Source organism: Seriola lalandi, unplaced genomic scaffold (genome assembly GCF_002814215.2).
Source record: "Seriola lalandi dorsalis isolate HSWRI2012SDOR001 ecotype SW California unplaced genomic scaffold, Sedor1 jcf7180002054516, whole genome shotgun sequence".
NCBI lineage: Eukaryota > Metazoa > Chordata > Actinopteri > Carangiformes > Carangidae > Seriola > Seriola lalandi.
Genome location: NW_019525069.1, coordinates 84,138 through 110,507, shown reverse-complemented (window position 1 = coordinate 110,507; position 26,370 = coordinate 84,138). Strand labels below are relative to the sequence as shown.

Genomic DNA, 26,370 nt, shown 5'->3' with positions numbered 1-26,370 from the left:
ATGGTATTAAATATAGATCTAAACTATTCAATCTTCTACATCATGCTTTGATTTGTATATGAATGCAATTCTAACATCTTTACCTTGTACTAAAAGGTGCAGTTTTAATGATCAAATAATGTCAAATAATGTGTGAAAATATACTGTATTTAATAGGTTTTTGATTTACTGCATGTTCACGTCAACAGCTGCAGACTTTTAAGTAACTTAGATATCCTCAGCAGGCTAGACCGGCTTTAATTAAACCCAGTCATTGGATATATTAGATATAATTAGAGTTTTTGTCTGTTTGCCAATTTGTGCTTTTTTCTATTCTTTCATATAAAAGCTTTTGTGCAGATTTAAGCTGTTTATTTTGCAACTTGCAACAATCACCTATTGAAAATGAGAGGGGTTTATTGCAATTAACAGCTCGATAAAATTGATGGGGTGGGATGGGGTGGGGGGGTTGGTATGCTGGAATCAAAAGTTTGCTCCTGCATCCTGATGCAACTGCTGTGAATCACAATTACCTTAAAAAAAAAATTCCAATCTCCATTAAAGGGAAATGTTAACATTAGCCAATTCAGGGATGGCTTACAAGCCTGGAACAGGCTGAAATCAATGCTTCCTGTCACCTTTTAGCAGGACAAATGGCGCCTATTGTTCCAGCCCATCCCTCCCCCTAACTTAGACAGCTGGGGTAGATACACAGGGCAGAGATCAGGAGCACAGAGGAGTGCAAACACACCGGCAGAGTGTATCAGTTGTGTGGTGACCTCCACCATAAGAGCTCCTGATCCCAACTTTGGAGAGTCAATCACAGCATGCAGGCTGGTGTGTTTGTAACTTTTGACATGGGATGCTTCCAAGCAAGCCACAGTGGCAGTGGCAGTGGCAGGTCAGTGTGTGTGTGTGTGTGTGTGTGTGTGTGTGTGTGTGTGTGGTGGACTGGAGTCTGGATGCTGCTTGGCACAGTCATGGCTCCTTGACGTCAGCGCTCAGCCCAGCCTGCTGCTGCTGCTGCTGCTGCTGCTGCCGCTGCTGCCGCCGCTGCTGCTGATGCCGCTGCTGCTCTCAAACATGTCTTTGTTATTCAGAGCTTTCCATCAGAGAGCGGCGACCTGCAAAACACGGAGGGTGGCGTCAGCTCCGAGGAGGATCACAGGATCACACAGGCGCCAGCGCGTGTGTGCGTCGATACGCTCGTGCTTCTATAGGCGTGCCTGCTGTTTGTTGTTGTTCATTAGGCCATTTGACGTATTGTAGTAGACGTTCATTTTAACATAAAGACAATCTGATAGTAAATTTACAGATTGTACATCTGTAGGCTTTAGTAATCACAGAGTTCATTTGTGTAAGGATTAATGATGGCAATGATTATTATTAATATTAATGCAATAATTAGCATTATTGTAGGCCTATTATAATTGCAACATTGTTAATTTTTTTTTTTTACAATTTTCATTTCATTGTATTATCTTTTTTTCAAATTTTTTGGCTTTGTCTTATTTAAATTTTTACATTTATTTATTATTATTTACTATTAGTAGCCTACAAGTAGCCTATTAGCCTACATATCTATAGCAAGTATTAATGTCAGCATTATACATTAGGATTTTAAATTCACAATTTCTACTATTGTTATCTTTTGCATTTACTATTATTTTTGGTGAATACGATGACTATTAGTAGCCTACAATTAGCGTAAGTAGTGATAATCTTATATCAACATTTCTTTGTTTAATCCCTTTATTTTAAAAATTCATTTTAAATGCCAATAAACAACCATTATATGTTTTTAGGTTAATTTAATCCATAAGGAGCTACGAAATAATATTAATACCCAGCGTGCTCAGCTTCCATTTTAATGTGTGAAACTGCTTGTCTATTGGCGTTTTAAAATTCCCCGAAATGAAGATAATCTCCACACAGAGCGGTGGACCCGGCTGGTACCAGTGTCAGTGAGCGGGTCGCCCCGGCAGATCCAGTGAACCAGATGGCTGCTGAGCTGAGCGGCAGTCCGGCTCCGCTCCGGGCTCACCTCCTGTTGGCTTCTCCTCCGCGTAGAATCCGCGACACATTTTGTCAGCAGCCACCGAGCATGGGTCCCTTTGGTAATAGAATAGCCAATGTAATTTGACACTTCAACTTACTGCGCTCTCTCCGAGTCTATTCAGTTACTCACCCACTGACGTTGAGCCCATTCTCAGTGGCCGTGAGGGGGGAAGATATTTAAAAACAAGAGCCGAAAATTACCGAGGACTTTCTCCGCTTAATAACCCGGTGAGTAGCTGCAAACTTAACGTTGCTTGTTCCCGGTGTCGCGCTGCGAGGCTCTTGTCTCGGGAAAGGTTTTTGTTTCCACTTTGGCTCAGATTGTTTCTCAACAATAGAGTGACCACTTGAACTGGCACTGAGCAGCAAGTCGGAGCATGTAATAATAAACGGCAGCTTTTTATTTACTACCACGCTGCCCTGTGCCGTCGGGATTGAACCGGCGGGCTGTTAAGCAGGTTGTGCATTTCGTTAGTAACAGATGCCGCGTTGATCTCTAAAGCGTTGGGGCTTGGAGGCTACATTGTAGCAGCCTGTATGCATTTTGCTTGCAGAATGAATCATTCCGCTGTGCGTGTGTCCCTGCGCGCGCGCGTATGTATGTGTGTATGCACAAGGTCTTGGCTTTTTTTTGTTTTTTTTCTTTTTACCTTTGGCTTCTGACGCGCACATGGTTTGTCTAATGAGGATTTAATGCTGCTGATACACGCAGGCTGCAGAATAACTGTGGACAAGGCAAGACAGCGGCCACTGCAGCGCGCGGATTATCCATTTAATGCCATGTTAAATGTTTATTTCTGGACTTTTATTAACAGCAGCGCATGTGTACAGCATCATATATCAGTGCATTTATGTCACAGCCCTGGAGTTATCTTGCTGCTGTAGGTCATTATTGCTTGGTAAGGGTTTAACAAGTTGACTCCCCAAATTCCTGCTGTCTGAATATGGACCCAGTTGGGAGTAAGGGGGCCTCTAATATAGAACTAGGCTCCTTTTCTTGCTGTACATCTGTCCAGGAAGCAAAAAGCATGGCCAAGTGGAAAAAGTAAGCTAGACCCTGCTCCCTGATCTGCTTTCCTAACCATGATCAAGGCGAGAGGAGTGTTCTTCTCCCACATATACATAGGCTATATATATATATGTGTGTGTGTGTATGTAGGTATGTATGTACACACACACTTAATTTCTGCTTCTATAAATCTTCAGTTTAGGGACATGGAGCAGGCAAACAAACATACATGCAGATGTTTCTTGTCTTTTTCTGGTGAGATGTCCAGGAGAGCTCTTCCTGTTTTTGTTATGTTGCTGAAAAGTTCATTCTCCTCGTGTCTGTAGCATCCGAATATCTGCCCTGCACGGCGGACTTGTTTGGATCCAGCTGCCGAAGCTCATGCAAAACTTCTGTGGTGATGCCAGTTATTGAGCAGTGCTTGGTCGCTTGTTTACATTTCTGTCATGTCATCCGTGGGTCTGTTTTCCATGCAGCCCTTTTGAGCTGGGTTCTCCACTCAACTGGTTTTCAAACTTTTAGATACAGTCTTGACACATGGATGCGAGGTTTGGTCCAACTATAGGAGGCTGCCATCTTTGTGCACCTGGTCCTAGGATTTCCCATTCGCTCGAATCCCTGCATGTGCCGGCCTTTCAATCTGTATGCATCACAAGCACTCGATGACAGCATGTGTGATTAAAAGCTGATTCAGCTCCCATTTGTGTGGGGAAACTTCAAACTTCCAGTGGCTTCATAGATTTGGATGGTGTCAGACAGAGGAGAGAAGGGGGGGGTGGAGGGGGTTCTGTCCCATCCCCTCCCTCCCAGTCACCCCATCTCCGAGGGGCCCCAGGTTGGGCTCCTGAATAACCATGGGGCAGACCCCACCAGGCTGACCTTCTTCTATTCAAGTTGAGGATGTTGAAACACCAGCCGTCAAACAAAAGACACATTGAAACAGAGATCTGCAACCCTGCACGTGTGTCTGGGCTCTGAAGTAGACCATTTATTAACTCTGAGTTTCCTACTGACCAGTGAAAAGCATCAGCACATAGTGAGGCAGAATACAACTGTAAAAGGACATTTAGCTGCTTCTGACTCAGATTAGTGAACAAAAACCTCAATCACACATATCTTTGAGACACTGAAGCAAATCTTTTTTCTGGTCTGGACTGCAGCCAGTCTGAGGTCTGTGTGTATGTGTGTGTGTGTGTGTGTGTGTGTGTGACTGTCACTGTGGGTTGACAATGGCAACACGTTTTTAGCGTAGGGTGGGAGTCTGTGCTCTCGCCTTTCCACCCACCCGACGAGGTGAGAGTGAAGGCGGAAGCTGGAAATGGCTGTGCCACATGGGAAATTATTCAACTCTCAGATCAGAGAGGACACACAAGAGGCCTCATTACCTCCAGAAACACTGCTGGCCAGCCTGGGAGGAGACTGAGAGCCGGTGTGTCTCGACTGTAGCCACACTCACCTACTGATACATTGTCTATATGCCGCATCTGATGCTCCGTTTTGTCTGAAAATATTCCTAAGACACAAAAAGTGACGTGCAGTGTCATTTTACACCCAAACAGTTAAGAGATAACTACTGCTTTGTGAAACATGACAGTCCAGTCTGCTTTGCAGCAGCTGAACTGAACCCATTCCCAAAGGTTTGCAGCCTGAGCCTCCTTCTTTTTTTTTTTTTACCAACAATATGTGCTTAAGTAGCTGGTAAACAGGGCTGTTAGATGGTGTATAATGTCATAATGTTATTGATTCGGCTTGGGAATTCCAGTTGCGGCGAGCAGCTCCTCGCGTACCGTGAGCTCTCTTAAGTTCACTAACAGGAAAAAAGGCGAGCGAGCAAAGCGGCCGACTGCTCTTCCTCCGCGGTCAGAGCCTGTGGGAGGTTTGTGTAGGTTTCGCTCAAGGTCCTTTTTGTGTTGTCTTTGCTTGACAGAATAAACTCCTGGGGATGAATCACCCCACTGGTATGACTATTTTCAATGAGTAAAGAGAGTGCAGGGCAAGACTTGGCGCTCTCAGCTCAGGAAAGTGTGTCACTGGGCAGTTGTAGCAGCTTAATCTTGAGGTTTACTTTGGTGTCAAACAGCACTTCATTTTTAATAATCCTATTATTATGGTACTTGTGAGCAATTAGAACATTGTAAAGGGTTATTTTGATACTGCGGTACCTCTGGCGGTGAGATCGTATAAGAGTACATTTACCCATCAAGCGCTTTGAGTAAATTTCTGACTCCACCGTATTTCAGAGGGAGATGTTGAGCTTTTTAACTGAGCTAAATGTTTTGACAGCTATTGCTACAAGACACTTTGCAGACACAGATTTCATTTTATGAAATATGTTAGATTGTTATATTGTTGTGTTGTTATAAACCAGTCTTTCCCAACCTTTTTCAGCTTGTGATCCCCAGAAAAATCATTTGTAACCTCACTCACTTTGTTCCCCTTACTTTGCTGACGTTTCAGTTGCAGCTAATCATGAAAAAAAATTCCGGATAATCGTAAGATATGACAAATATTACCTGATGATGAAGGTCAAATTTTACACAAAACATCAGTTCATGTGATCGACTGTGATTATTTTGGCTTTTGGTTTCTAACGTACCTGTCCACAAACCCATCAAAGAGTCACACTTCATTTGAGTGTGATCATCTAGGATTTCATAAGAAAGATGATAAAAGACAGTCAGAATGAATGAATATAACTGCATTTAACTGAGGTTTTTTTTCATCCTTCCTATCCTGTTATTCACCTCGAGACCCCTGAGGTAGAGAACCGCTGGATTAAACTACAGTAAACAGTGTAAAGAAGTTCAAAAAGAACATTCAAATTCTGCTTATGTCAGTAATCCTTCTCATACTTAGCTACATTTTGCTGCTAATACGTCTGTATTTTTCCTTGTAATGTAGTATTTTTACATGGCGGTGTTGCTATAGTCTAATTTCGGCGAGGGATCCGAATTCTCCTTCCACCACTCACAAACGACAAAATAAGCATATGTGTGTAATTCTGCATTCCTCATGTGTGTGTTTGTGATGATTTGCGACGCTCCACCTCGGTGACACGGAGCTGCAGCAACATGTGTACTGTGCAGATATCCACCGAGGGAGGGGGGGGTTATGATGGAGAGAACGGTCGGACTGTACCTGTCAGCTTGACTGTTGACTGTTAATATGAAGCTTCTATTTTCAAAACACAGCTCAGGGAAAGGGAATCTGTGTGTGTGTGTGTGTGTTTGCGTTCTTGCAGGAGGGAGATATGGAGCGGAGTGAGGGATGGGAGAGGTGCTGGGAGTGACGCCAGACCACACATCATTTAATCATGTTAGAGTGTGCAACCACTTTGTGCATTTTTTCGGTTGCATCGGTGCTGGGAGTTGTTATTGTACAAACTGTGTGAGGGCTTGACAAGGAAGGGAGACGGGATGACAGTTTGATGGAGGGAAGAGAAATCACTCTTATTTTGAGGTTTTGAGATTTGTCAAATTGCAGATTAATTTCAAATTTTATAACCAGACTATGAGTATAAAAGTCATATTTTTTGTTCCTGGTGCATCTTGGGGAAACGTGTGCAGGAATCTGAAGCAACAGCATTCGAGACCACTTAAAAGTTGAGTGTGTGGAAGGATGGCCATTGTGCATATTAGCATTGGATTTGAACGTGTCCTTTTGGCTTAATCCCACTGTTGACTCGCCTGCTAAGTACTGAGCGTGTTATTTTTGTTCTTTTTAGGGAGCCCCTCTCTGCATAATCTCACTTAATCTAATCCATCCCCCTTTATAATAGACTGGGAATGATGTGACTTTATAGAAAAAGCTTTAGTGTAGATCCATACTAAACAGACCGGTGTGCCGGTTGCTTCCCCAACCCCTCTGGCAAAGCTCTTGTGAAAATGCAAGTGACCTCTGCGCCCCTTGTTAGTTTGAACAATAGGCCTGCCTCCTGTTACAGCTGCAGCCACGCTGGAGGGGAAGTTAGCCGGAACAGAAATTACATATCTTGTGATTAATAGGTCTAAATACTGTATTTTTGGATTGTTCCCATGGCTGCTTGGCACACCAGGAAAACTCCCTCTTTATTTAAAATATCATTAATGTGCAGGAATCATGGCTGCGACTAATGGTTATTATCATGATTGATTATTCTGCTGGTTATTTTCTCGATTGGCTGATAAATTATTTTGTCTATAAAACATCCAAAAATAGTGGGAAATGCCCGCTGACGTCTTCAGATGTCTTGTTTCGCCTGATCGACGGTCCAAAGATATTTTTCAGTTTAATGTTGTGTGTGCCAAAGAAAAGCATAAATCTTCACTTTAAAGGAATTAGTGCTTAAAAATGACCATAACAATTGACTGATCCTCAAAACAATTGGCGATTTATGATTGAAAATGTCACTTCCTTGTTCCAGATTCTAAAATGTGACGATTTACCACTTTCTTCTTTCTTTTATTTCGCTGTCAATTGAAAGTCTTTGGGTTTTAAACGACTGATCGAACAAAGCACGCTCTTTGAAGACGTCACCTTGGACATTTTTTCACTATTTTCTCGCATTTGATGGACTAAAACGATTGATTGATGATCAAAATAACCGACACTTGATGATGATTGATGATTTTTTTTTTTTAGATTGAAGTCATTTGTGCTCAAATCAGGCTGTGATGGAAACTAAACCTGAAATTAAAATGCAGTTAAAACCAACTAATACTTTTGTTTACATGTCTGTTGACGTCAGCGGGGTTAGAGAGTTAAACAGGCGAGTTAGAATGCGACGTGATAGTTGTGACAAAAAAAACCAAAAAACTAGTACCAATCTGTGAGTCTAACCCTCGATGGATATAATTGGAGCTTTTGAGGCCCCCAGCAATCGCAGGCTCATGCATGTTGAATGTGACATGCTGTGAAAAACATACGCAGATGATGTCACAGCGCAGCGCCGCAGTGTTAAGTGTAAATGAAAGGCTCTGAATCATGAATAACATCCGGCTTCTCAAAAGTCTCAGCTTCTATAAATTAAACAAGGTCCAACCCAGGAAACCTGAAGGGTTGTTGAATCTTGCAGCATGTGATAGTGTTTGCGTGGCAGACATATGCCCCTCTTAAATTTCAGCGTTCAGACTGTGTATGTGTGTGTGTGTGTGTGTGTGTGTGTGTGTGTGTGTGTGTCTGTGTGTGTGTGTGTGTAAAAAGTAGCAGCTGCTCTTGAAATTTGAAAATGTCTCAAGAGGTGTAATCTCACTATCAAAAAATGGGTGCTGAAAAGACTCCTGAGGGGCTCTGCTGAAGTATCACAGTGTCTAGTGTGCACTCTGGTGGTTTTTTTTTTTTTTTTACAGGAGAGAGAGATCCACACCTCTGATGAGTAATGAAGGTGATTCTGAGCAAGTGGTGGAATTACATTCAACAGAGCCCGGGGTGGGGGTCCATATCTCATTGTTCTCTGACAGGGAAAATTAACTGGGATTTACTAATACACAGGGAGCGTCCTTCCCCCCATTCTCTCCTGCTTCCAAAGAAAAGGTCTGAGGGTAATCTCTTTCCACAGCAACACCCCTCCGTTTTTTTTTGGTTTTTTTTGTTGTTTTATTTCATCCTCCCTTACCCATCCATTTCACCCCAAAAACAAATGTCAGACGCTTTCAAGTTTGCTATCAAGATGTAAAACACAAGTAGATAAAATCCCCAGCATGCTGCACCGTTTTCTCATTCGTCTGTTGCCATATGTCGACACACAAGAGGCTTCTATTTAAATGATCGTTTTGCATTTCACCTGTTTTTGCTTTGCATAGTCACTGTAATGACCCAGAGAAAAGAGGGCTTGCCGGGTGTTTATTCTTACAGGCTTTGATTCTTAGTGATGGTGCTCATTTTGAAAATAGCTTTTTATTCATTGCATCCTCTGGCAGCGTTTGGAGACTTGGATTGGTATGTTGCAGGTGAACACTCACAACTCGGGACTCTTTGTGTGGATTTCGATCACATTCGACCTTTGGTTCAGATTCTTACCGGTTTTCTTAAATGTTAGAATTTGTTGCTTTTCTCTGTTTTATATCAGCGCTAATTGAGTAGCTTTGAGTTTTGGACCGCTGGTTGAGTATAAAACAAGCTGCTGGAAGATGTCATCTTGGACATGGAGGCTACTATATTCTTAAGTTCTAATTGATGAATGGAAATATCTCTTTAAAGCAACAAGGACATACAAACAAACAGACAGATACAGAAATCTCACATGTCAACCAGTAGTTAAAACTACGAGATAAACAACTGATTAAGAAAATGACTTCTCGGGACTCTAAATGTAGAACTGTGCCTGGGTAGAGCTTCAACAGAGAAGAAAGTCCCTGTGTAAAACAAACTCTCTTCTAAACAGCAGCAGTCATTCATTCCAGAGAGGAAAAAATGACCATCACAAGTTCCCAGAGCCCAAGGTGAAATCTTCACATTGCATGTTTTGTCTAAAACCCCCAAATATTCCGTTTACAATGATCTTAAACAGAGAAAAGCAGCAAATACTCACACTGGAGAAGCTATTTGTCAGTGGAGATTAAACAGTTTAGTTAATTTAACGTTATTTTTTTTGCTTGTTTTTTTTCCTCTCACGGATCAGATGTCACTTTTTTCTTTTTTTCTTTTTTCTTCCTTTCACCCCGCTCAAACAAAACGGCTGTCACTGATGATGACTCGCAGACAGCGGTGACACCACACCCACCGCCTGTGTGTCAGCTTACACTGTACCCTCATTCTAACACGATGTCTGCGTGCGGTCGGTTACCCAGGTGCGAGGCATGCATCATGGACCGGAGCTGATACACTGACGTGACAGCTGTGGGCAGTGAAAGAAGAAGACCATGAGAGAAGTCTTGAGCACCGGACTGGGTGGAATACATTAACCCCTTCGCGTCCGATTGATGCATTCTGGGTCAAAACTGGCACCCCTGGTGTTCTGCATCTTATCCTCTGCAGTGATTTATCTTTACTTGTGTTTAATCCTCTTGATCCTCACATTTAGACCCTCTCTTCAGTGTCATCGTTGTCAAATGACAAATGTATACTAAAGAAAAAATGTGCTCAGTTGTAGCCCACAGCTAGCTTTGCCTCTCTTTGGCAACATATTACTTCCTGTTTACGTAACCCAAAGCATGATGGGAACTATAGTGTCCAAACTGCATCAGTTTATGCATCAAAAATGGAAATAAGACCAGGAAAATCAATAGGGATGACATAATCCATCATCCCATCAACTGATACTCTCCTCTGCCCATTCATGTGCAGATATTTGCTGTGACTTGAATACATGTGGAAATACAGGCAAAATAAATAAATAAAAAAAATTCACATTTTGTACATTAAAAGTATCCGATAACACGTATAATGCAATTTCTGAGTATCATACTGTGATACATGACACCCACAGGAGAGAAACAAAGTGGCGGTGCCATGAGCCTGGAGATAAAGAGAGGGAAGTCTGAGCACAAACAGCCAAAGTGTTAAAAGGATTAATAACTTTGTGAATGTGTGTCTGACCTGAGATTTCAGGACACGAAATGTGCGTTTGTGTGTCTACACAAGCATGTAGGTGACCAGAAATATGGCTCGTAGCCACGTGCGCTGCCGTCCCAGCGGTGACTTTAAATAACTCTTCTGTAAACACATCCTGTCTGTTTCCTTATGTCCCTCCGACCCCCACCCCCACCCCACCCCTCCCTCGTCCGGTAGCTGGCGGGCCATCCCGTCCTCAGCGGCGGCTTCGGGAAAACGAATGGTTTAGCGTGGCAGCAACAACAAATTGTTTCACACGCTGACAGTAATCACAGATATCATAACGACTACCACCGCTGATGATGCTAAGTAATTGGGCAGCGTTGTTTGGTTGTAAACACGCAGAGAGACACACTTCACACTTCCTATTTATAGGTGCAGATTGCATAAGCTCGTTTCAAACAACAGGGTGTTCTCACTTTGTCAGTATCAAACAGAGAAAAGCTGTAACTGACCAGATTATTTTTACACACACGCACCCCTACTCCTTCTTGGCAAACGGTGTGTGGCCCAACGGGTTCCACGGCGTACAAAAATGTTGACGGCGGACGCTATTTTTGACCATCTGCTCTAAAAGGAGGGCATGTTTGAGTCACAGACGCTGTGGTGTGAGGCTGTGCCCGTGATGTGCCTGGCATGTGGAGACAGAGAGAGAGGGAGGGAGAGAGAGAGAGAGAGATGGCTCACCCGAGGGCCCAGCATCCTTCGTGTCGCCATGGACGCACACAGTGTGCGGCTGGTTTCACTAATGTGTGTTACATTAGCATGAAGGGTGATGGAGGGGCGGGGGGTACTGAGTGGAGAGGAAAGATGGGAGGGGGGGGACTGATCCTCCACATCTTGGACGAAGAAGAAGAGAGGAGATATCCTTGTGCTTGACTCATGGTGTAAACATCGTCAGCGAGATGAAATAGTCTGAGGTCAGAAATGTCTCAACAAAAGTGTCTGTGTCTCAATCCACCTCTCTCTGTGTGTGTGTGTGTGTGTGTGTGTGTGTGTGTGAGAGTGAGGTAGGAATGTGAAACCTAATCTGGGCAGGCTGGGGGGGGTTGGGCACAGTGGGTTTCTTTAGGAGAATTACCCCTATGTGTTGCCACTTCTCGCAGAGTTTACGACTTTATTGGGACAGGGGAGTCTTGCTGCGACACAACTTTGTAAACAACTTTTATACTTACACTTTTTTTTTTAAATTCAATTTACAGCCCTTTAAAAAGTCTGCCAGTGCAGTTACATTATTTCAACCTGTTCAGTCCAACTTGAAGTATTTCCTAATATCTAAAATATTTTTCTTCTTGATTCTAGTGCGATTATTTCTGGGATCGATTAATCTGTCCATTGTTTTCTTGATAAAGCAATGAACTGTTTAATCCATAAAATTACAATAAACAGTCAAATCCAATGTGATATTTTTAAGTGACCAAAGTCCAAAAAGGCCAAAACTTAATGATATTTAATTATTAAAATGGATCGATTAATTTTCTGATGCTGATCACACTCTGTTGCGGCTTCGCTTGACCTTCGTTGTTTGAGGTCAAGCGGGACGTCTCAGTTTTGGTGTCACGGTTAGCAGCAAGAGCCGCCTTCATTCACCTGCTACCAAGACCCTGCTACTTAAAGCTCTGATAAATCCATGATGCTTTGCTGCTTTGTTGTTTTTATTCATTTATTTATATATTTTTTTTGCATCAGCTGAACTTGAGGAGCAAATTGAAAAAGCAAATCACTCCAGGCTGCGTATCCTCCACCTTCTTTGTGTGGCGTCGACAGACACTTCCTTTGGAGGAGGGAGGTGGGGAAGATCATGTGAGCTGTAATTATATTTATGTTGGGTCCCATTCAATCTGTCACAGTAAATTTTGCCTGACTTGTCATATTGTAAATCATTACAGCGGATTAAATGCTGGTTATGAACTCAAAAGGCCGGGGAAGGATTCCCTTTTTTGTCCTTGTGATCGCTGTATTTGTTTGTTTCTGACAAGCTAGTTGTGATGATATTAGCCGTACAGTGTTTCCTGGATGTTTTCAATAAATTTTAATTGGGAGGAGAATGGGTAATGTCACCGGCGTTTGCTTTGAAGAAAACCCCTTTCAAAAGAGCGGGCAGCCTTCCAAGAGTGGAAGAATGCCTCTGACAGCCTTCATGTTTCACAAGCCATCCTCCACTTTTTCTTTTTTTTTTTTTTGTTGTTTTCTTATTTGTCTGGGATCAAAGACGGCGATGAGGGGCGATGGAAACTTTCTGCCAAGTGGCTTCTTTCGGTGCAGGAGAAAGTAAAAAAAAAAAAAAAAAATCCCTTTGACTCGTCTCAATCAGCTGCTCAGTGCTGAAGCAGGAGAGACTTTCTGGTGACTGATGAAAGAGTAATAATCGATGGCTTCTGATACACTGAACCGTCCAAACTCAGATGGTGATTGACTGTACACTTGCTTGTTATAGCAATGCTCGGCTGACACAATATTATCCGTAAATATCCTAATTATTAGTTCAGTCCCTCATTCATTAGCGAGTGGCACGAATCGTTGCTCCCAAATCACTAAAAAGATTAGTTCAGAATGAATGAACTTTTCATGCCGCTCGCACTTCCTCTGCTCTCAGACAACAATACCATTGTTAGGCTTCGTCCCCCCCCCCCCTCTCCCCTTCATGAATTTCCGGCAGTTAAAGTCAACTTACGGCGGTGGTGGCGGCTTGTCATACATGCGTTCTGCCACCTTGAGCACAAAGAATAGGGGGGGGGGCAAAAGCCTCACATGTCTGAGCAGTTGCTTCATTTGTCTACAAAATGGCTTGTTTGGAGAAGCCCTGAATGTTGCATCCCTCGATTTGTATGCGAATCACATCTACCCAAATAAAGCCTCAAAAAATTTCCCTAATGTTCACTGCAGCAGAATCACACTTCAGCCTTATTTATGCTCCCGTCTATACCTGCAGACATAATTTCATCCTTAATCTTTTATAGACGCTCTTAAGTTGCTATATATTATGGATTCCAGCATGGCAGGAGTTCTAAGAGGGAAAGTATGAATTATTTGTGTCATTACTTTTGCTGCTGATAGGAAATGTTTTGCATAATAAACAGCCGAGACAACAAGTGAAAAATTAATGAGCAATATTTTTCAAAGATATAGTTTATGTTGCGTGCGGTGTGATGTTTGCTGACGACTAAAGGCGGGAAAAAAAAAACACACACACACACACACACACAAGTTATTCTCTTTGGAATTATTGTCAACCATCAATTTTCATAATGTCATTGTTCAGCTACTGAGTATTTGTTTTCATTAATCTGCACAGTTTATATTGTCATGTTAATTTACTCCACGAGAGCCTCACTACAGTCTGAATCTTTAAGAACAATGAGGATGAAAGCCAAGAAGGCGAGGCTCGTATCAGCCGGGTAAGGATATTGGAGAGGAGTAGTCCACACTTTGCTGAACTCCCAAAGCTTCTTTTTTAATATTTAGCTCCTGTCAGTTAAAATCAAAAAGTTTCTCACTTTCTCTAAAGCTCAGAGAGAGAGAGAGAGAGGGAGAGAGAGAGAGAAGGGGGAAACTGCTTCACGGGTGAAAGCCCTCGCACATGAATATTTAATGGTTGCATTTTAACCAGAGTCATAAAATCCAAGAGGATGTGGCTGAAAAGAGAGCAGTGAGGAGTGTGCAAAGTAGGCTACATTGTTTCTTTATAGTCTGAGCTGGATGCCTGAAAGTCATGTAACTCCCTTTTTTTTTTTTCTGGCTGCACGGCGAATCAAATATGTGGATTGTGTCTGGCTAATTTAATGCCGGGGCCATGTTTGGCGACGTGTTGCGGCCTGTTTTTGCAGGGTAAGCAACTTGTTCTACAGCGAGATGAAGAAATCTTGGACCTTAAGGGGCGAAATTGAAAATGTTTCATTCTGACACTTCCTCAATGTACTCAGGAAAATGGATTTGATTCACTTAATCCATTTGGCCAGTTGACCAGATTCGGAGGCAACATCTATTCAATACACATCAATTTTAGCTTAATGGAGTTAGAGCCAAAAAAAAAAAAAAGAGGTGGGGGTGGGGGGGTATCTGGATATTTAATATGCAACCTCTTCTTCTTCTTCTCCTCCTTCTACTCTTGTCATGCATTTTTAAAATTCTGTTCAGCCCCTCCGCTGAGCCAGACTCAGCAGCAGACAGACACTGCGCTGATTGTTAAGTTTGATAAAGCTCTGTATTTGTGCATAGCGGGGTTATTTTCGTGTATGTAAGCTTTACTTCACCAAGGTAATCATTTGTCATCCAATATTGATATCAAGTTAAATGGACTCATAAATTGCAATCACTTAACTCAGCCCAAACTATTACGTTTGATATTGCTCTGTGGAAAAGGTCAGCCGGCAGTGGATCAGGTTCCAGCAACACAGATAATTCAGTTGCCTTTTATGAGTCTTTTTAAGCTCCAGAAAAAAAAATCAGCCGGGCAAAAAGCGACTGTACTGTACTTAACAGCGGCAGCACGGGATACGCGGCGGCTACTGTTTGTGTTTTCTAACCTTAGATATGCTTAATGCAGTGTTTAAAGTGTGTGTGGTTGGCAGGTTGCAGATAAACCACGGTGGATGCCCTTAGGGGAAACACAATAAAAGGCTTCCCCCTCACTGAAAGGTCCAAAGTGCAGTTGTCCACTCTGCACAGCAACAATGGAGCGGTTGTGCAAACGGAGCCATCAGCGGCGCTGGCAAGCCTGGCGAACCAGCTTATCAGGAGGCAGGGTGCACTGGGCAGCGGGGCGGGGTGGTGGTGGTGGAGGTGGAGGTGGGGGGGGGGGTAAGAGGAGGTTAGAGTGCATGTGTGTGTGTGTGTTTGTGTGGCGTTTAGTGGCACACAACCTCTCAGTTCATTTAGAAGCTGGTTGCTTGTGCAACCAGCTACAGAGTCACAGCTGTGACTTTGTGTTTACATTTTACCAACAACTCAGTGCGTGAATGTGTGTGTTTGCATGTGTGTGTTTGTAGTATATAAGCCCCAATAAAGGAACAAAGTATCAAATACCCGTGCCAGCTAGGACCCAGCTGAAATCAATAACACGATACCAAAAGAATATTCTTCAATGAATTGGATCGCACATTGACAACAGAATTATCTCGTGTCACCACAACATGATTACATTGAATCCTGATAGGGCTGCAGCTAATAATACTTAGCATCATTGATTTATTTGCTGATCATTTAATCAATCGTTTTTTCTCTGAAGTGTCACAAAAAGTTGTAAATAAATAGTGAATAAATGCTCATCGTGGTGATATATTCATATTAATGCTTGTTTAGTTGGACCAACAGTCCAAGGAGGAGCTGGAGCCGCATTACATTTGAAACGTTTCCCTAAAAATGACAACGCTAACATGAGAGAAGTGAGATTTACATTCGAGGAACGGATGCATTTACTCTTCTGAGAAATGGTTATGCAGCTAGATTTGGCAAAGGAGGCTCTGCTCCTTGAGGAAGCTCTCAAAGAATCCAAAGCAGCGAGAAGAAAATCTGCTGGAGGACTTTAATCCCCCCCGTGAACATTTACATAACCTTAAACCTTAGGTAAACAATACCAGAATTTACCACATGAGGAGGAGGCAGGGGTGGTAGATCAGTGGAGTAATACAGCTGAAGCGATAAGTCGAATAATCGACGGGAAAAATAATTAACAAGGATTTTGATAATTGATCGTTCGATTGATTAAATCGATTTTGCACACAAAAGTGCCAAACCTGGTTTAAGCCTTTCATTTCAGAGGATTTAGCTGGTTTTCTTAGAGGATCAAAAACTGAATATCTGTGGATTTTTTTAAGTGTTGGTCAAACAGAGCAATAATGTGAAGACATCACCTTTTGGCTAAAGAAATTGTGACTGGCATTAATGAAACGATTAGTTGATTAATGAAATAGTTGTTAGTTGCAGCCCTAATGCGAGAAGTGCGCTTCAGGTAATAATTTCTCCACAACTGCATGAATATGATTGGACATTACTAAGTGAGCTGGTAGCCAACCAGCTGTGAATGTACCACTGTTTTTGAATGATTTTTGAGAGGCTCATTTTCTATCGGAATCTCCGTTAGAAACCGTTGAGCTACCTCTTGATGTGAGTGTGTGGAGACGGATTATGAGTGGAGTATTCCTTTAACCTCCTCACTCGGAGCCGTTTAGCATCTGCTCAGTCCAATTCCAGGCGGGGAGGTCCAGTGGAGAAGCATGGAGAAGGCTATCAACGTGTCAATATTTACATTACTTTGACTGTTGCAGTGATAAATTTCCCACTCTCTGCTTTTGGGTGTAAAAACTGTATCTGAGAGACGCTGATTTGAAGCAGCGCAGTTTGTTGGTGGCAGATTTTTTTCTTCTCCTTCTTCTTCTTCTTCCTCAGAGTTGTTTTGAGGTGTTGGAGGAATGTGTTGTGTGCTCAGAGAGTTTACTCACTTGCAAGATAGTCTGTAGTGCTTTCACAGCATTTCCTTTGGGACACAACACTTGGGGGAAAAAAAAAAAGGGAAGTCTCAAGGTGCCTGTGTTAGGCTTCAGATGTGACTCAGGGTTGGTAAATATTTAGAGAGCAAACATTTTGATACCAGCAGGGATTATAGTTGAGGGAAACATGTTTTTCTAAGAATGTAAATGTCAGCATATTGCAAGGCATAATGCTACAATTTTTCATTTTAATGCCAGTCTCCGAAAAACAGCAGTTTAGAAACGTAAATCCCACAGAGGAAATCAGATTGTTTTTCCCAAGTCCAGCTTATTTTGATGTAGCTCGCCCACTGAAACTCAGTCTCTTTGTTCAGGAAAGCCGTCCAATTCATCAGCGGGGATTGTTGCCGCCCACAAACAACCAACATATTTGTTCTGCTGCTTCACCTTGTTGGCTTTGTAGAGGGAAGGTGCCAAAGGTGGATGTTAAACATGTCAAGTGCTATCTGCCTCATTTACTTGGTCACTGAATATTCATGGGCCTTGATACTGGTGTCAGCCTTCAGCCAGCCGTGCAGACAACCAGCAGCAGCCTCCACACTCGTCAAACAAGGTTGATCTTTCGACATGCAGCTCCATCCATCCCTGCGTCTACGCACAGATCCTCTTTCACGTCACGTTTGTGTTTGTTTTCAATAAGGTGGCGGTTTCGCCCCCAAAGCTGACAATTGTTTTCCCCTTCCAATTTGCGTGGCATGGCGGGGGGGGCGGGTGGCGGCGGCGCTGTGCTGCTTCGCACTCTGAGACGAGTCAGCGCAGGCACCCCGCGAAGAGGAGAAGGGAGGAGGAGGGAGGAGGAGGAGGAGGGAGGAGAGCGGGAATAACCCCGTGTACTGCAGTCATGCCCATTTACTCCCCCTGACACCTCCGGGGATGCGCTCTGACCTCTGCAGGGATCTCTCTCCCTCTTTACTCGCACTCATGCGTTTCCTCTCTGCTCCGAGGAAACCGCACCAAATTCCTTGTGCATTACAAGAGCTTTTGGGAGGCCCCCGGTCGCAGCTCGGCCTCGTCTAGACTGCCGTGACTGTTGTTTGGCAGCACCGCTGAGTTGCGGTGTGGGGTCAGACTCGCTTAGCATGGCAGCGGAGATTGCAGTGGTTGTCCCATTAAATATATGTTTCCTGTGTTAACATGAAAAGCTCATGCTCTTTGTAGTTCCTTGCCTCAGATGAAAGGCACCCTCTACAGGCTGCTCTCTTTCAGAGCTTGACACTGTCAACATGGTTAACGCTGGAGATTAATAATTTGCAGGGTGTTGCAATGAGATTTGGGCAGTTGTGGAAGATGAATTCAGACCACAATGTTAAAATACCCTTATTACAAGGCCTAGAGGTCCTGCTTTCGAGGCCGTAAGTGGGTTCAGTGGTGGAATGTAGCCCAGTGTATTTACTCAAGTACTGGGCTTAAGTACGAATTTAAGGTGCTAGTACTTTACTGGAGTATTCATTTTTTTCGTACCATTTATTTAATTTCTACTCCACTGCATTTATCAGACAACTATAGCTACTTCACAAATTAAGCTTTTACATGCAAAATATTCAGTGTAGATTAAAATGTCCCAACAGTTCACACTAATAGAGATTCAACAATAGGTTTTTCCATCAATTAGTTGATGGGCAAAGAAATTGGTTGAGAAACTCTTTTCATAATCAGTTTAGTAATTAAAACCTTTCATGGTGCCAGCTTTTCCACCTGTGGGGGATCGACAGCTTTTCCCTTGTTGTTTGTCCAACAGTCGGACAAAACGAGCAGGGCGAAGGTGGCCCTATGGCCTCTGGGTAATTATGATGGGCATTTTTCACAATCCATTAAGTGAGACAACAATCAGCAGATTGATCCACCTGTGCTCGACCTTCGCTACAGCTACAACAGTAAAATGCCGCTTACACATCAATGAGTAATGAGTAATAATAATGGAATGATACACTACTTTTTTTTCTGATTACACATATTTGTCTTAACTATCATTTTCTTCTTCTTGCACTGGAGTGTTCTTACGGTGCGGTTTCACTTAAGTAGGGATCTGTTTTTTTTCCACCACTGCGTTAGCAAGTCGTAACGACGGCCACGTTAGCCGACCGTTAAGCGGCACTGTTTACACATTTTGATTTGGATTTCATACCTCTGTCCACCTGACCACTGTTTGTTCACGTATCCATGTCCTGAGGGAAGTATCTGCCTCTGAATCTGCTCCACTATGTTCACCAGCTAGTTGCTAACCAAGCTAAGTTGCCCTCACTGATGGCCAATATATTCAATATGAACAAAGCTAAATATTTTGCAACCATTTATGAAGTGTGCTTGACGCAAAATTCTCGGTCACTTTCAAGCTGTGGATTTGTGCGCGGAGGAGCAGAGAAAGCTTGAGCGCAGCCTCTAAGTCCTGATACATGAGACTTTGGCTGAGGCAGAGGGAATTTCATCTCCTGTCATCTCCTCGTTGATTAGTATTGATTGGTCGGGCTGAATTGGCCTCTTGAATGGAAGTTACATCAAATAATCCCTCATTCTCGTTTCCCAAATCCATTGTGAAGGCTGGAGAGCGATTGCATCAGTGGCTTTCTGCGAGCTGAAACATTTCCTGCAGGGTCAGAAAAAAAAGGAGTTTTCTAGCCTCAGTGTTTTACCTCTTAATGAGACTGGGGGAAAGTTGACCTACCGAGTAATTGTGACACACATAGCCCGGGGGGGGGGGGGCTGAGTGTTGCCGTGCCCCCTTTTTTCACTGTGGTGGTTTTAAAGAAGAAGAAGAAAAAAAAAACCTCACTGCACCTGTGGTTTGTATCGACATGAATCTTTTCCCAGACAAAACGAGGAATTCACTGCAGCTTGGGAGGATCCCCCCGCGGTGCACAGATGACACGGTCTGCTGTGCCGCTGCCGCTGCTGGTTGGCTTTCGATGGGGGCAGCTTGAGTGTAGTGATGAAATGGAAAAGTTCCAGCGCAGTGAACACTTGCACGCAGAAGGTAATTGGAGATTGCCACCGAAGAACTCTGCACGATATGCTTTCAATTCCACTCCACGGAGAGACAGACCCACAAAGTTTAGATTATGTTTGCTGTTAACCAAGCGCCTGCTGTACGGTCGAGCAAAATGGGATGCTGTTCAGACAGGGTGCGAGGTGCGAAGGTGAGAAGACAGCAGCTTGGGCCTAAACCACGTATTTGTTTTGTTTTGTTTTGTCTGTTTTACTGAAAAAAAAAAGCAGAACCGACATTCTTCCAATCTGATTCAATCTCAAGTTTTCACTGTTGAGGTGTTTTCAGAACACATGGACACACACAGGAGTCAGCACAAATAGGTTCTGGCGTCCGATTCTTAATTTATGAGACCAGAGTGTCGTGTATGAAATGACTGACAGCTTACGGATTGCTCTGGATCCCCGCATTAGTGTGGCGTTGCTGATCATTTTGAGAGCAGGTGTTTGAGGCTCATGTTAGCCTTGTTTCATTAAGGAAAGACTTCAGATTCGCCACTTCATGTCTGATTCGACACCAGAGGATCGGAGTTTGTTCAATGGAAAGCAGATGAATGATTGATAAGAGAAGCAAAGCTGCTTCAAGTCCTGCTCCGAGGACATTAATAATGAAGGACACTTTGAGCGCCTCAGTGGCATATGGAAGACAAGAGATTTCATCACCTCCTGGGTTTAGCACCATCCCTTTACTCGTTTTGTATTTTGTTTTATTATTTCTTTTTCTACTTTTGATATCTCTTGTATTATCAGTAATTTGTGATTTTATTTTTATATTATTTTATACAGAATATTTTAATTTTAATTTATCGTTGGTGTGAACAAATCCACCTCATGGTTGGTCTTCTCCAATAACAGCCAATAATAAAATTATATAATTTATTCAGATCTGGAAAGTTTGTGCACTGGGGGTCTCAAGCCAGCGGCTCAGGGGTCAGATCTGGCCTGTTAAGCTATTTAAAAAGGTCTCGTAAATATTTAAAATTTATTGTTAAATTAACAGTTTGACATTTTGGTGAGATATAATGGCTTAGATGGGATATCTGCCTGTTAAATATGAAATTCACAGCCCCATGTAAAATAGCCATTTGTGGGTTTTACACTTCTGTTTTCATATGGATCAGACAGACGAGATATAATGGGTTAAGTGACCTTCACAGCTGGGGCTGGTGGATTTTTATTACCGTTGGACAGAGCCAAGCTAGCTGTTTCCCTCTGTTTCCAGTCTTTGTGCTAAGCTAAGCTAACTGCATACCTAATAGGCAATTGATGAGAATGTTGAATTATCACCTTAAATCTTGCCAGAAAAGTGTGTTTTTATTTTTTTTCTCCCCTGTCTTTTATTCAGCTAAATAGTTAATAAAATGATTTGATGGAATTTACTGTATAATCACTAGTAATTAGAGTTCCAGACACCTCAACTACATCATAGAAACTTCCCATTTAAGATTAGCTCATGCCCAAACGTTCAGCAGTAACTCATTTCCCTCCACAAGGTTGTGCTCATGGTGATGCTCAAAGTTTGACTGTTCACTTTTGAGTTATGATTGCCATAAGTGCCAAAACACATAAAAGATGTTGGAAGAGGAAAAAGGAAGACGAGGAGATGTTTTTTGGCAGTGTTGTTGCTCTGTGAAGCTGCCTCTGCTGTCTGTAGTGTAGACCCTGCTGCTCTGCGTATGTGTGTGTCTGTGTGTGTGTGTGTGTCAGGCTCCATGTCATCCTGCCATTGTTCAGGCCAGAGATCAGCACAGACTCCCATTGTTCTACACTCAGATCTGCAGCTGCAGCCTGCTCTGCCCAGTATCTCTGCACTTTGTCATGTTTGTAAAATAGAGTGTCATCTCTCAGCGATGATGAGAGGTCGCAAACGGGTTCTGCTGCTTCTGCTTGTCTCTTTGTGGTTTTTGGAAGTTACAGCAACATCAAATCCTTCAGTCTTGCCACAATAGCATAACACTTTTCATCTTATTTGGGCTTGAAGTGGCCAAAAGTTTGCCTGAGCTTTGCCATAGAGCGGATGCACAAGTTTCTCCTATTCCGCCCTGACCAGCTCTTGACGGTAGCGGAAGACATGCCTCAAAGTGGATCCAAGCAGTTCCTCCCTTCCCTCTGTCTAAATGGAGGAACATGTTGACACGGTCCCAGTCACTAGCTCACTCACTTGTGGAGGAGTGGAGCGGCTGAGGATTCCACTGGCTCGTGGGAAAGCAATCTGGTTGAAAAGATGTCCTGACATTTGTTTTCCAAACAGCGCTCGTCTGGCTCCATGTTTAAGGGGCAGCGAGGATCTCGGTCTTTTCAGTTGGCTTTCTCTGTTGTATGGTGGTGTTGATGAAGGCTGACTTTTCTTGCGCGGAGCTGGTTGTATGTGCTTCTTTCATGTGGTTTAACTTTGTGAGGGACCTAACTAAACACTTTCACTTCGCCGCTGTGTCTCCTCAGCCCGGCCAGGCTTGCGTGTCCCATTCAATGGCAGCGCAGCGCGGCTCCTCGGCGTGCAACGGAAAATAACCTTTTACTTCCGAGGGAAAAAAAAATCCTTTTTCTCCTCTAGACATACACGCTTACGCCACAGTCACCTCTTGACCCTGGCAATATTCCCTCATACACTGCGGTCATGAGGCGCTTTCACATTGAGCAAAATAAATGTTAAATGTTTGTATCTAATCGTGCTGTGCTTGATGTCGCTAAGTCTGCAAGAAATGTTGTTGTATGAATGCGCACTGGACTCCCATCATGATGAAGGAGGAATGATTTACGCCGTCTAAGGTTGGGGAAGTGAAAGTCCATTGATAGTGTTTTGTGACCGGCAGTTGGAGCACTTCAAGGTTTGGATGGAAATGAAACTCAAGAAACCTGTTTGAATCATCAGTGATTAAAAAAAAACATCTTGTTCTTGGACAAGAGGTCAAAGGTGCAAGTATGTGTGCATAAAATTAGGAGAAAACAGAAGTCACAAAGAACATTTCACAAGAAACATCTCATCACAGAGTTTTAAAGTTGCATGAACCGCTGAAGGCAAGCTACAAGTTTTCTCTTTGTGAAATTAAGCACCTTCATTCTTTTTTGACATAGCATTATAGCTTTAAAGTTGTTGCTTGTCCATATATCCAGAAAACAAAGAGCAACTGTAAAATTCATTTTGAGTTTTGGTTCTAGCAGTCAATGAATACTCACTCTCTTTTAGCTCTGTTTTGGTCTCCACACACTCCTGAGGGAAATATTCGCCTCTTTAACTGCTATATGTTCCATTAAGTTCACTAGCTAGCTGCAAATTTTTCTATGGGCATTTTTTGCTTTTGTGTGGATAGACCCAGTAAGAGAGAGAGAGAGACAGGAAAGTCAGGGAGAGAGAGAGGGGATGACATGCAGCAAAGGGCCACGGGTCGGACTCAAACAACCTTTATGGTACGCACTCTTACCAGGTGAGCCACCAGGGCGCCCCAGCTAGTTGTTAACTTTGTGTGACAGTTTATAGTTGGTTGATCAGACCTTCTTTTTTTTTTGTTGAATACAAGCTGTCTGCGGTGGCTGGAAATTATGCTGAGAGCTGCGAGACTGAACCAAAACAATAAGGTGAACCAAAACAATGAGCTGAAAGAAGTTAAAATGTTAAAATGGAGAAAAATGTTTATTAGTGCAGCTTTAACTTCACAGTATTTGGTACACATCATGTATCAGTTTCTATTAGTTCAAAACAATTACATTTTTGTATACTAATTGCAATAACAGCATACAATGAATTCTTATTAGATACTGTATGTTAACACATGGTATATGTTGTATTAGTTGCACAAAGCTTATGTGTTTATTTTGGCTTTACATCCTCATAACACAAGATAAAAGCCCAGTAACAGTTCGAATGTGATCGTCATTTGATTGAATTCTTAATTTATCCTTGATTGATGTGAGTGTGTAAGAACATATGGCTCTGCTGTCTGTAATGGCCTGTCAGGTTCTGATGTTTTGCTCCAATAAGCCGCCAGACATTTCTCAGCCAGAGTCGCCTTCGGTATGACACATGAAGAGACCGCAGATGAGAATCACCTGTCTGTGGTGAGGCCCCGGGAAGCAGAGCCCATCTCTTCTCAAGGCGGCTTGTCACCGCAGCTATTAAGACTAATAGCAGCGGCCTGTGATAAGCACTGTTAGCTGAATTCATGACCCGAGCGGGCCGGAGCGGCAAGATCATTTCCACTTGTGTGTTTTTCTGCTGATGCGTTTAATTTTTATCCTGTCTGGTGCTGTGACACAAGAGGGAAACCAGAGTGCCAGAAAGAGCGGGGGAAACAGAAAGGGAGTGATGGAGCTGGGGTGAAATATTGATTGTTACAATCCAGTGTGAAAGCAGTGCAACACCAGAGGTTCATTATACTCTCTCATATGGCACAAATAAAATCCTCTATGTAGTGTTGATTGCATTAGACTCAAACCGTCCCTTCACGTCGTTGATGCTGTTTGTCAAGGCCAGTGATGTGAAAATTACAAATTACATTTACGTTATTCGTGTTGGCGTAATTCGTATTAGAAGAAACAGCCGCACTGAGGTGCAAGTGACCTTCATAAAGGATCATTTCACCAAAATTACAAAACAAATAATTACCTCCAGTGGTATCCATTCAGAGTTTAAGTTTTATTTTCCCAGGTTGCTGAGATTTCTTTCACCACTCCAAAAAGACGGAGGTGATTTGTGGTGTTAGAGCACAGAAAAAAATTACCTTTAAGTGTCTTTCAAGAAACAGTGTCTCAGAATAATTCAGACATCTTAATGTGAGCACTTTTCATAGGAGCTACCTTCCACTAAACTGTCCCCTTTGGCCCCTTTTAACTAAATATTCAGGAAGCTACAGGAGTTAACACCTTTTGCACATTCCTATATATTTTTTTTACTTAGCGTTTATTTAGAAAATAAAGCTTTGTCGTTTCTTTTGCTGCTGCAGCTTCCAGCTGTGGAGGAAGGTTCCTGGTAATTTGGTTGAACATGATTGACTCGATGTGGTGTTTATAAGATAAGGCACCCCTCCACCTTTCCGTCTCCTCCCACATTTACTCTCCAACCATACCTCCCAGGAAAGACCAGCCAGATATTTGTCGAGCATCAGATTCTTGTTACCCCTCCCTGCCCCCTCCCCCCTCCTGCCACCACATGGCCGGTATTAGCCGATTTCCTGGAGATCACTGGAGGATGCCGTTGGAGCACTTGTGCTCCTCTTTCTCCCTCTCATTCGCTCTGCTGTGAGTGCCCTGCTTAATGCATTGTAATGGTTGACCATTATTTACGCAGGGGATAAACAAAGAGAAGCGAGGAATTGATGGAGTAATCCACTCTCGCAGTCATTAGGCATTGAGATGGAGGAGCTGGTGAGAGCAGCCTCCTCCTTATGCCTCTCGAGTCGAGCAGCTAATGGAAATGGGACTCATTAAGACACCTTATACTCCGACGCACCCAAGATCATGAGCAATTGCTAATTGATTGTCGTTAGCGCTCTCGCAATGAGACGCTCTGCCTGTTTTCTCATTTGTTATGAACGGCTTTGTTTTCTTCCCCCATCTCCTTCACTTCATTATTGATGTTGCTGTTTTTCTTTCTCTTCTCCCTTTTGCCTCGAGAGCCCCCTGCAACTGAGTCATCCTGACGCTTTTATACCTGGTTAGCTACAACAATCACAATCCTGAGGAATCCCACGATAACTCTGCTTCAAATATGTAGTATTTCCTAAACATAGGAGGTTGCAATGTTTTAAAAATCAATATTCTAGCTCCAGTAATGACTGTGTGTGCATGAAACACACATGCCATAGGCTGGCGTAAAAGGGCGGATGTAGGAAATGTGCTTCAGCCAGCATGGTCATGGTTGAATAGCAGGGAGAGGCAGGTCTCCCTGTGATGCTTCGCTTATTGGCTCTGGAAATTCCTTCCTCTTTCCTCTGGAACCAGCAGATTGTGTTCATCTCAGCCTTTAATCATTTTTTCCCTCCCAATAGTAATGTGCTCTCTTTCCCCTCCCTGGATTCCTCTGTGTATATGTCCGCTCCCCGTCTTTCTTCCCTCTCATTGCTTTTTCTTTTCCCTTATTATGAGAGGGAGGAAGAAACGATAAGGGAGGGCGATGAAGAAAGGGGATGAAAATGCAAATACAGGTCCGTGGTTCTTTCTTGTGACACATCAGGCCTCATTACACCCACCTCTCCTTTGCAACTGGCTGGAAGACCTGCCCTCTGTTTCTCTGTCTAGCTTGTCTCCATTACACTATAAAGTCTCTCACTTCTAGTAAACCCTCCTCTGTTCCCCTGTTGGTAAAAACGGTGAGAACAGCCAGGTGAC

The 26,370-nt window shown here is 43.0% G+C and overlaps 1 protein-coding gene across 1 annotated transcript in view; it reads left to right on the top strand.

The window, feature by feature from the left end:
* Positions 1-2,103: 2,103 nt before the first annotated feature.
* The window catches only part of LOC147818722 (zinc finger MIZ domain-containing protein 1-like), a 105,685-nt gene continuing 81,418 nt past the window's right edge, over positions 2,104-26,370 (top strand). Inside the window, exon 1 of the mRNA XM_087175859.1 lies at positions 2,104-2,265. The gene's annotated coding sequence lies outside the window, so the exon portion shown is untranslated. The remainder of the gene's footprint in view (positions 2,266-26,370) is intronic.